The sequence below is a fragment of the Bufo bufo genome, chromosome 5 (assembly GCF_905171765.1).
Source record: "Bufo bufo chromosome 5, aBufBuf1.1, whole genome shotgun sequence".
NCBI classification, from domain to species: domain Eukaryota; kingdom Metazoa; phylum Chordata; class Amphibia; order Anura; family Bufonidae; genus Bufo; species Bufo bufo.
Window position 1 is genome coordinate 12906826 of NC_053393.1, and position 11553 is coordinate 12918378.

Below are 11553 nucleotides of genomic sequence, written 5' to 3' on the forward strand. Positions count from 1 at the left end.
ATTATGCACTCTGACGCTATAATATGCAATGACTGGGTCAGGTGTGAATAATAGTTAGTAGTTTTTGTTTGTGACGCCAATTGCAGCGTGCGCAGGGTACTAACGCAGGGCCCTTTAAGATGTGATAACTCACGTACCAGGCCAGGAATGCCAGAGTGGGGTAATGTCTCTGTGTGGTAGTGGGTATAGTGTCAACGGTGTCTCCTACCTGAGTACGGCTGGACTCCTGGATCCTGGCTCACTTGCAATAGTGTGTTGCTAGTAGGAGTAATTAAGGGATTTGCAGCAATAATTGAGATCCAGACTTGGAATATAGTTCAAACTGGTCTTTACTTGATGCAGCAATAATCCATGTGAGATACAGCAATAGTCTGAAGTCCCAGCAGGTATTGGCAATGTATGGCAGGAATCTATCTCTTCTGCTTCTATCATGTGCCTGGAGCTCTCTGCAGGATAAGTCGTCTGTTTGTGGCTTGGTATTGTGGCAGAAATTACTATCTTCTGCACTATCTTCTGCTTTTTTGGGGACTGACAAGCTGAGGAGGAATTTGGCTTCTCCTGGTCTCTGGACGGTACTCACAGTTGTGCTCACAGGGTATGCTTCTTCCTTCTTCCTGGAGTTCTGGAGATGGCTGCTTGCTTTCCACCAGCTGAGGCTGAAGAGATCAGATCACTATGGTGACTACGGGGTAGCTAAGTTGTGGCTCTAAGGTTTGAGGGCCCATACCTTAGGCAAAGGCTCAGAAGGGGAGGTATTAGCGTCTCCACGCACTTCTGGCAATGTCACAGGAGGAGGGTAGTATAATCCCATGAAACTCCTGGAAGTAACACCTCAGGATGGGAGCAATCCTGAACATATAACAAACGGGAAGGAGGGGTCTATGACTACTAACCATTCCCGAAGCAGCGGCGTTACCTGTGTAATTACTGGACCTGCCAGGACTTAACACTTGGTCCTCTCCTGTGCACTATGAGTAGGCCATTAGTATTAAGCGTCTGTATAAAGGCAGTCCGTATAAAGATAGGAGAGAACATGAGCTGTCAAATAAGGCATACTGAAGTAAGTTGCTACATTTTTGGTTAAGTGCAATGTTAAGTGCAATTGTCACAAATAGTGCAAGAAGGTCACATTGTGGCACCTGGAAAAGAATACACACAATGGGCATGTTATACTTGAACGTTCCATAAAATGTAAACTGGTACAATTAGTGCAAAAATATTAAATAGGAATCACAAAGAGCTCAGGTATCGTTTGAGTCTTTTCTTTGGGTGCAAGCTTTTAACGTTGCAGTTAACATTTTTTTTATAAAATAGTGCAATTTTATTAATGCAAGAGTAGGCTCAAAAATAACTTGAGTCCTTTGACTTGAAGTGCTTGACGTTGAATCCTCTGGAAACTTCAAAAGTCAATTGTAATCCACAGGGATAAAAGTTAATTGTAATCCAAAGGAGGTATAAAATATTATATAAAAGCTGCATATTTAAGAACCGTAGTTCCATAAGGTTATCAAGTAACCTGAGAAAGGGGGTAAAACAATGAACTTGGACATGAGGGGTTAAATGCTGATGGGGGGAGTCCTTACAGCTCATGACCATCATTGTGAGGACAAACTAGGGCAACCTGAAAATAACGTTAAAACACAATGCCAACGGGTCCTCACCCGTCAGGAACAGTCCACGACGTGGCTCCCATATAGTTCCTTATTTTAGAGGAGGATGACTTTAGAGAAGGACATCCATGTCCTCCTCGCTGCTGGAGCTACTGAGGCGCATCAGGGGGCGCTCTTGCCTCTGCTAGCTCAGGGTGGCAGCTGTTGTAGTATGCCACTGACCTCTGGTGGTGGCTGTAGATACTGGCTGTGCAGACAGCCTGTTGAAAGCAGCAATGACCTGCTGCAAGACGGGATCCCTAGCCGGTGCAGAGGTGGACAAAACCTCCGGCGGAAGGGGCTCTGGAAGGCTACTTGCAGGTGCCTGGGGCAGTTTCCAAGGAAGGACATAAGTTTGCACCCTGGGGTTAAATGTCAGCACAGAGTTATTTATCTGGCCCACCCGTAGTGTTGGTGGTGCAGCCAGGTCAGGGATAAGTGGTGCAGGTTCTGGCTGGGGCTGCTCTCTGAAACGCAACCGGCCGTCTGGGGTTTCTTGCAAGGATCTGACCTTCCCTGCAGAGCCTGGGTCTTCCTGCCAGGTCTCTGGGGCGACTGCAGGGGTTAATGGCTTAGCCAGCAGGGTCACACAGGCAGCAAAGGGGCCTTGGACTGAACGCATAGGGGTGTATTCCACCTGGTCCCCTGCGTACAGGTTGTGACGGGCCTGTGGTAGGTAATGTCGCTTGACTGAGCGGCGGCCCACAAAGATTTCTGACCCAGAGTGGCTATCTTGCAGGAACCCCACTCCTCTCTCGACTGAAAACAAGAGCACAGTCCCAGTGCGCCTGGTCAATTTGGGTTCTCCTGGCTGGGGGTCATCTACCACCTGTTTCACCCATTCTTCTATGGCGGACCCGTATTCCCAAGCCATCTGGGCATAGGCGGTAATTTCCCAAGGGACTTCGGGGTTAAGACATCCCGGTTTGGTAGTAGCAGTACTGGGCGGCGGAGTGGAAGCTCCGGCCGCCTCCGCCGCACCAGTAAGTGTCCCCTGGGCCTCAGGGAGCGTGCCTGCTCCTACCTAATGTTGCGGCTGGGCGGCCAGTTCCGGTGCCTCCTGGTGGTCATCGCGCGGTCCAGTCGCCGTCTGCGGTGCAGGCTAGTCCAAAGCCTGGGCAGCTACGTCAGCGGCATCCTCCGTGGGAGCAGGCTCAGCATCGGCGGCCATCTTGGGGGACGTCTCGCCTTCGACGCTGTCAGCAGAAGTAGCGGAGGGATCCATAGCCTCCGAGGACTTGGCTGGAGTAGTGTCTTCTTCCGCAGGAGTGGTCTCAGCTGGGTTAGCGGCGGCTGTCTCTTCCTTGATTGCGGCAGGTGCTGGCTCTGGGGATGCTCCAAACGTGCAGGGGCCAACTCTCTTGAGAAGCTGCGAGACCCGGATCTCAGGTACGGTGGTCTCATATACAAGCTTTCCCCTGGATCGCCATCTGGTCCCATTTTGGAGGAGGGAGCGCCATCTTCCTTGGCTCCACTGTCGGGGTGCTTTCAGGAAGTGAGGGTGGACCCCAGAGGGAGGAGACTTCGCTCGCTTGGCTCACAATACAAAGTTCTTGGTGGGCAGGCTTTAGATTTCCCGCTTCTAGGGGGGCGTATTCGGCATCTTCGCTCTCTTGAGAGGGCGTTCCTGAGTTTTCCCGCTTCTGGGCATGAAGAAGCAGCGCCATTTTGCGAATATGGCAAATTAACCCTTTGAGTGCTGGGGCGCACGTTTTAGTGCTTTCTGGCACAGCAACAAGGCAATAAAGTCAATTTTCAGGGTTTTTGTACAATTCTCAGAACTTGCAGTACTGTGAAACATGCAATTTGATCCAGCTGAGCACACAATTGGATCCGGTTCTGTTGGCACACAATTCAGTTCTTTTGGCACACAGTTCGATCCTGTTCGTGACGCCAAAATATGCAGTAAACTGGATTGGGATTATGCACTCTGATGCTATAATATGCAATGACTGGGTCAGGTGTGAATAATAGTAGTTTTTGTTCGTGATGCCAATTGCAGCGTGCGCAGGGTACTAACGCAGGGCCCTTTAAGATGTAATAACTCACTTACGAGGCTAGGAATGCCAGAGTGGGGTAATGTCTCTGTATGGTAGTGGGTATAGTGTCAACGGTGTCTCCTACCTGAGTACGGCTGGACTCCTGGATCCTGGCTCACTTGCAATAAAATGAGTGTGTTGCTAGTAGGAGTAATTGAGGGATTTGCAGCAATTTGCAGGTATTGGCAATGTATGGCAGGAATCTATCTCTTCTGCTTCTATCATGTGCCTGGAGCTCTCTGCAGGATAAGTCGTCTGCTTGTGGCTCTGTATTGTGGCAGGAATTACTATCTTCTGCACTATCTTCTTCTTTATTGGGGACTGACTAGCTGAGGAGAAATTTGGCTTCTCCTGGTCTCTGGACGGTACTCACAGTTGTGCTCACAGGGTATGCTTCTTCCTTGAATACTGGAGGTGGCTGCTTGCTTTCCACCAGCTGAGGCTGAAGAGCTCAGACTGGGAATGATGATCTTTTGTCTCAGTCGGAGCTCCTACCAGCACAGCCTTCCCCTAGCTGGGGTGGCTGGCACACTAACTCAACTTCCTTCCCCACCCATAAGGCAGGATGTGGGAACATTCCACACCTCCTCACAGGGGGGGGAGCTAAAGTGGAATGTACTATTCCAGTCTAGAAATGCTAAACTGAACTAAGTCCCTTCTAAACACATTGCTGCCACCTGCTGGTGAACATGAAAATTACAGCAAATACATTTAACAAGGGTTTTAATGCACATTAGTGAGGATGTGATGTAAAATTACACAAGATGACAGTATAAATACACTTAACAGGTTGTAGCGGGGTAGAAGAGTTTTGTAACACAACTCTGGGGTGTTACAAGTGTACCTATAACCTTATATTTTTGTAGATAATGCCAGTGTTTTTCCACAATATGTTTTATTTTCCTATACTGGTTATTAAATGGTATGATTCGCATATGCTCCACTTTGTCTGTATTTGAGACTTCCATTTTTCGTTTAGCGAAGAAACTAGTTCTTTCCAACTCTCTGACTTTATTCAATGAGATTTCCACTAATTTAGAGGGATATTGTTTCTCAATAAATTGATTTTGCATCGTTATTGGCTCTTCTTTAAACTTCGTATCTAAAGTACAATTTATTTTTAGTCTGCGAAATTGTCCAAAAGGTACATTTAATAACCCCCTGGGCAAGTGACAACTGGTGAACAAAATAAAACTATTTTTAGCAGTGGGTTTATGATACTTGTTACATGTGACTTTATTACCCTGTGTTGTTATTTGTATATCCAAGTATTCTATGGATGTCTCACAAATGGTTGAAGTTAAATGTAAATTGACCTCATTAACATTGATATCTGCCAGGAATTGGTTAAGGGTCTCTCTGTTTGTTTGTCAATCTACCCTCCTTCACCAGTTGGTCTTCCATTGCTTTTGTACCTTTTTGGTGATTGATGCTTGTATATAACGATTGAACGTCTAATGTACCTATTATCCAATTTGGATCAACCTCTAAGGATTCTAGGATTTCGATAATTTGGGTGGTATCCTTTAGATAGGATTTTATTATTTTCACTGTTGGTTGTAACAACGTGTCTATGTACTGGGAAAAATTGGACGCCAGGGACCCTATTCCCGATACAATTGGCCGTCCCAGGGGGTTTATAGGGTCTTTGTGGAGTTTCGGTATATAGTAGAAGACCGGGATTCTCTGTTGGGTTGTAGTGATGAATTTATAAAATTGTGATTAGGCTGCACAAGAGTGTTAGATCATGTAGAAGTGGTGCTCACAGCTGATACAGACTCACCCACTATACTTGGAATAAAATGGTAAAGAATAGCTGGGCACTCACTAATACTTGGAACCACATGAATTTATTAACAATAGAGACGAAACATGCGACAATGGCAAGTATTCGAATAGAAATGATGGCATATAAAATCAAATGACATATAATAAAATCGATGACATATAATAAAATCGATACCATACGATTTAAAAGATACCAAACGATTAAATGTTCGTAAAGAGGATCGTCCTGTAATCAAAAAATATGTACTGAATAGTCTCTCTTCCTAGGATGCGAAAAAACAAATCACATGGAGCTTGTGCGGCGTCCCGCTACACAGGCCTAAAGAAGCTTGGTTGAAAGAAAAACCACAGCGATTTGAATAGGATATAATGTGCCGTGTAAAACCCAAAGTCCTGAGACACTAGTGTTGTATGATAACAGGTACACTTACGTGTCCACGATTTTACCCTTCGATTAAGCCCTTCGATTAAAACGCTCTTGTTCACATCACACGCTGACCAGCAGACATGTATCGATATCTGATTAACCTTAAGGCCAATGACGTCCTTACACAGGCAGGCGGGTAGTTGTACTCCTCGATGGCTAACGGCTTGTGGTTGATAATGGCTCTGTGTTGATTCGTTGATAGAAAATCGCGTGGCAAAGATGTAGTGCCGGAAGTGGTATAAAGTCCAATTTGATGATTTGTAAAAAGACCTCTTTGTTCTTGAATTTGGGGGCCAATAGTACCAAACGCGTTTCAGACTGTATATCGTCCCTTCCTCAGTGGTTATTCGTCCCCCATTTTTACCCCATACTTATATGGACTTCGGACGTCTCCAAAATCTGGTATCGATTCAAAACCTGGCATGTATTCTCCAAAAAATATAAAATCTTAATACAAGCAATAAAATTGTTAAAAATAAAGCCATACATCATATTGCTCTATAGATGTGGCATCAAAAGGAGCAAAAAACGCATCAGAAACCAAGATGCGGTTTACATGCGTTTTCATTGCGGTTCTGTTGCGATTCAAGATTAAATTAGATTTTCTTATGATGTTCCAGTATGAAGAGGGGATTTTTGTCTCCTGGAAAATGGAGATTTATGTATATCTCCGTTTTCCATCCCTTCTATTCTATTCCTAGCAAGTTGCCTTTGTTTCCCATACAGCCCGAATATCCTGTGTATAATTACACCTCTTCCAGTCCTTCATATATCCCAGGAGCAACACACAACCCTCGCAGATACTTATATATAAAAATTGTTTACTGATAACATAGATATGACAAAGCAATGGACATTATACATAGAGATACAGATAACACAATACATAGAGGACACCACCACACACAGCCACCTCCGTTCCTGTCCACCCTGGATGCTAAGCAAATGTGGCTAATAATGTGTATGTATATACAGTATATCCAGAGTCCACCAATATACAGTCCACTGGATCTACTCTTCTAACCAACTCACCTCCAGTACCTGACCATTAGTACATGTACATATAGAGACTCATGCATAAACAGCATATAATCTAACTGGTAATACAATAGCAGACTGCTAATATCTATATGTACACATATAAAGTCTACTGGGATATTATACTTATATACATACCCACATAGGCACACATATAACTTAGCTTGCTCCTGCATCCATCGGTGCCCAGGAAGAGAAGCCCCCGCCTCACTCCCAACTTTCACCTATATGTTGCTGTGTCCCAGCCCCCCCCCCCCATAGACTCCACCCTGTGACCACCCAAATATCTCCCCCCATCTCTTGGTCAAGAGGATGTTGTTCAACTGCCTTAGATATGCTAACAAGGGACACAATGCTAATGGCCATACTGAATGGGTGAATACCACTGGGTCCAATTATTAGGCATATTTGTGTGGTCATCAGGATGAGGTTCCGGCTGAAAGCCATATTTCCCTTAACACAGTATATAACACCTTCTTAAATGGTCAACATAGAAATAGGGCAATATGATGTAATAAAAACATAGTTGTTGTTCATATTTAAAAAACATATGTTCTATTGTCCTAAAAATATAGTATTGAGAAGGAAACGCATGAGATCATAGTGCGATTTCCATGCGTTTTTATTGCGATTTCAAGTATCATTAGATTTTCTTATAATTTTGATATCTGTTTAACTAAAACGAAAACTTAAGGTAAGATACACTAATATGGCGACATAAAAGCACAAGGACATAAGAATAAATAGATACATCTATATATACATGTGTGTATATGTTCGGTGCATACTTTCCACAGGTATTGTATTCTGGAGGGAGGCTAAACAGTAGGTGGAGGCCTATCATCAAGGGAGGACCGGCCAAACTAAAAAATGGCACGGTCCCCCGTCGACAAATGGCGCCCACCTACCTTTTACAAGAAACCAAATAGTTCAAACTCTGCATTAAGACCCATTGGTAGCAAAGTATTGAATTCGTAAATTCTCTTTGTTTCTAGTTTTGATAATTTTCCTATATGGTCACCTCCTCTTCAATCTTTATGTACCTTTTTTAATGCAGCTAATTTCAGTCCTGATGGATTTTGGTTATTTACAAGTTTAAAATGGTTTGATAGGGAATGATTTTCAAAACATTTTTTAATATTAGAAAGATGTTCAGAGATACGTTTCTTTAAGGGTCTTTTCGTTCTTCCTATATATTGGCGTTTACGTGGGCACTCAGAAAATATAAATCACATCACATAAGTTACAGGTAAGGAGATCCTTTATATGATGTATATGGTTATTAGACGTTGAGAAAATCTCAGTTGTCTTTTTTGGGAAGGAAGTCTCCTTACAGTTTCTGCAACTTCCACATCTAAAAAAGCCTTTTAAAGGGCTTCTGTCACGCCACTAAACAGTTTTTTTTTTTTGGGTACTTATAATTTATATCCTGCGATATTGCTATACCTTATGTTATTAATAATTTTCGTTCAGTAGATTTTGCAAAAAAAATTACTTTTATGATATGCTAATTACCTTTCTACCAGCAAGTAGCATTTCTACCAGCCCTGTCAGCATTTCAAAAATCGCGCGCCTGTGTTGATTCGGCGCAGGCGCTCTGAGATAAGGAGACTCGGCTCCTCAGCACTCCCTCAGTGCGCCTGCGCCAATGACGTCACTGAAAGAGAAGACGTCATCGGCGCAGGCGCACTGAGGGAGTGCTGAGGAGGCGAGCCTCCTTATCTCAGAGCGCCTGCGCCGAATCAACACAGGCGCGCGATATTTGAAATGCTGACAGGGCCGGCCGGAGGAGGAGATCGCGGCTGACCCTGTCAATCAACAAGAGGAGGGGGCGGTTTTCTGCGGCTGCTACCAGCAAGTAGACGCCCTACTTGCTGGTAGAAAGGTAATTAGCATATCATAAAAGTAAGTTTTTTGCAAAATCTACTGAACGAAAATTATTAATAACATAAGGTATAGCAATATCGCAGGATAGGGATTATAAGTACACAAAAAAAAAAATCAGTTTAGTGGGGTGACAGAAGCCCTTTAAATTTGTTTTAGTCCACTCTTGCAAGTTTAATGGCTTAATAGAGTATTTTTTCACTGTTGGGGCCACTTTTATCCCTAAATTCGGTGCTTTAGTAAATGTAAATTGTGGATGTGATGGTATTATTGATCCTATCACCTTATCCTTTCTCACTAAATGACAATGTTTCTTGATAATGTACTGTATTTTTCTATACTCTGCACTATATGGTAACACTATTCTCAGGTTTTCTTCCTTGGGTTGGTCTTGACTTACATTGTTTTCCTCAAAGAAAGACTTTTTGTCTATCTCTCGTACTTTGTTAATTGCTCCATATTTCAATCGGGTATTCTTTCTCTAAAAATTTTCTTTCATTTTTTCTACCTCATTCTCAAATTGTAGATTGTGCAATTTCTTTTGATTCTCTGGAATTGGCCTTGCAGTATATTTACCAACCATCTCAGAAGATGACAACTACTATAAAGAATATAACTATTCCGTGCTGTTAGTTTGGTGAAGTTACTACATTTCTATTTTTTCATTTTGGATAGTGATCTGTAAATCCAAAAATTCCAACAAAATCTGACTAGTCGCACCTGAGAAGTTTAAATTCAAATCATTATTATTAATGTCCTCAAGGAATTGATCTAACTTTCCCTTTCATGTTTGCCAAATAAAAAAGACATCATCAATGTATCTTTGCCAGAGCACCAGGTCCGACCCCAGTCTGGGAGTGATGTTCTTCTGTTCCCAGTCTGCCAAAAATACATTAGCATAACTGGGGGCGAACCTGGTGCCCATGGCAGTCCCCTGTGTCTGTAAATAAAAGTCGTTATTAAAATTAAAATAATTATGCGTAAGTATAAAACCTATCCCTTCGATCAGATAGTCAGTTTGTCTGGGTGAAAATCGTGTACTGGTAAGTAACTGAGATCTAACTGCCTTTTTTCCTTTCTCATGATCAATAATTGTATACAAGGACTGCACATCCACAGAGCCCATAATCCATTCCTGTTTAAAATTAAACTTTTCCACAATCTTAATAATCTGTGTTGTGTCATTAGTGTATGAAGGAATGGTTTTCACTTTAGGCTGTAATAAAACATCGATATATTGAGATAAATTGGTTGTTAACGATCCAATTCCGGATACAATTGGTCGTCCAGGTGGGTTTTCTTTATTCTTGTGTACTTTGGGTAAACAATAAAATACTGGTATCCTAGGGTGACTATTTAATATAAAATTGTATTCATCTTCTGATAATATGCCAATACTCTTTCCTTCATTATAAGTAACTAACTCTGCATAAAAAAGTTCTGTGGGATTTTTGCGAAGTCTCATATATGTTGCTGTATCTGATAATTACCATGTACATTCCAAATTATATTTCTCTAAGTCTTGAATGACTATGGCGCCGCCCTTATCAGCTGGACGAATGACTATCTTCTTTTCTTTTTGTAGCTCCTTCATAGCCATAGTCTCAGCTCTAGTTAGGTTATTACATTTAAATCTAGTTTTGTCTTTCAATTTTTGAAGGTCATTCTCTACACTTAAAAGGCTGCTAATTCTTGGCCCATCTCATTCCTAGGGTATTTCTTAGAGTTCTTTTTGAGTCTAGTATGTACATATTCCTCATTTTTTTGATTCTCCCTATTCAGTGGGTTTTTTATGAAATATTTCTTCAAACATAATCTCCTTATAAATTTTTCAACTCCTATAAAGGTATCAAACTTGTTTAGTTTTATCGTGGGAGCAAACTTTATTCCTTTGTTCAATAGTTGGCTCTGTGTGTCTGAGAGTGTAACTGAACTTAAATTGATAATGGAATAATTTTCAACCTGTTCTATCTGTAGTGTTCTCTTCTTCTTCCTCCCTCCTCTACGTGTCTTTCTCTCTCTTCCTCGTATTTCCTTATTCTCGGCTGGTGTTCTTGCGATTTGTAATGATCCTGATATGTGTTCCTCCTTTCTGGTTTCTGGTGATAATGTGTCCTGTGTTCTGGTTGTGAAGTCTGGTGTTTGTTCCTTAAGTTGTAAGAGTTAATCATGGGTGAATTGGTGTTGTGTGGCCGTGCTCCCAATTGGGGGGATCTTTGTCGTGTTTGTAGTCTGTGATGTGGGGGAGTTCTGTCTAAAAAATGTTCTCTATCTTCCAATACCTCAAATCTATTTTGTACGGGAATGTGAAAATTAACATCTGTGTTCTTATGTGTGTCACTCTCATTCATTTCATCCTCCCGCGTTTTACTACTCATGTCTGGGTGTATGTTTTTCTTCTTATGTGTATCTTATTATTAGTCTATCTTACCTTGAGTTTTAGTTTTAGTTAAACAGATATGAAAATTATAAGAAAATCTAATAATACTTGAAATCACAATAAAAATGATCTCTGATGCGTTTCCTTCTCAATACTATATTTATAGGACAATAGAACATATGTTATAATCATTTTAATGGAATTTTTTTTAATTTTATTTATATATGGACAACAACTATGTTTTTATTACATCATATTGCCCTATTTCTATGTTGACCATTTAAGAAGGTGTTATATACTAGAACATCATAAGAAAATCTAATTTAATCTTGAATCGCAACAGAACCG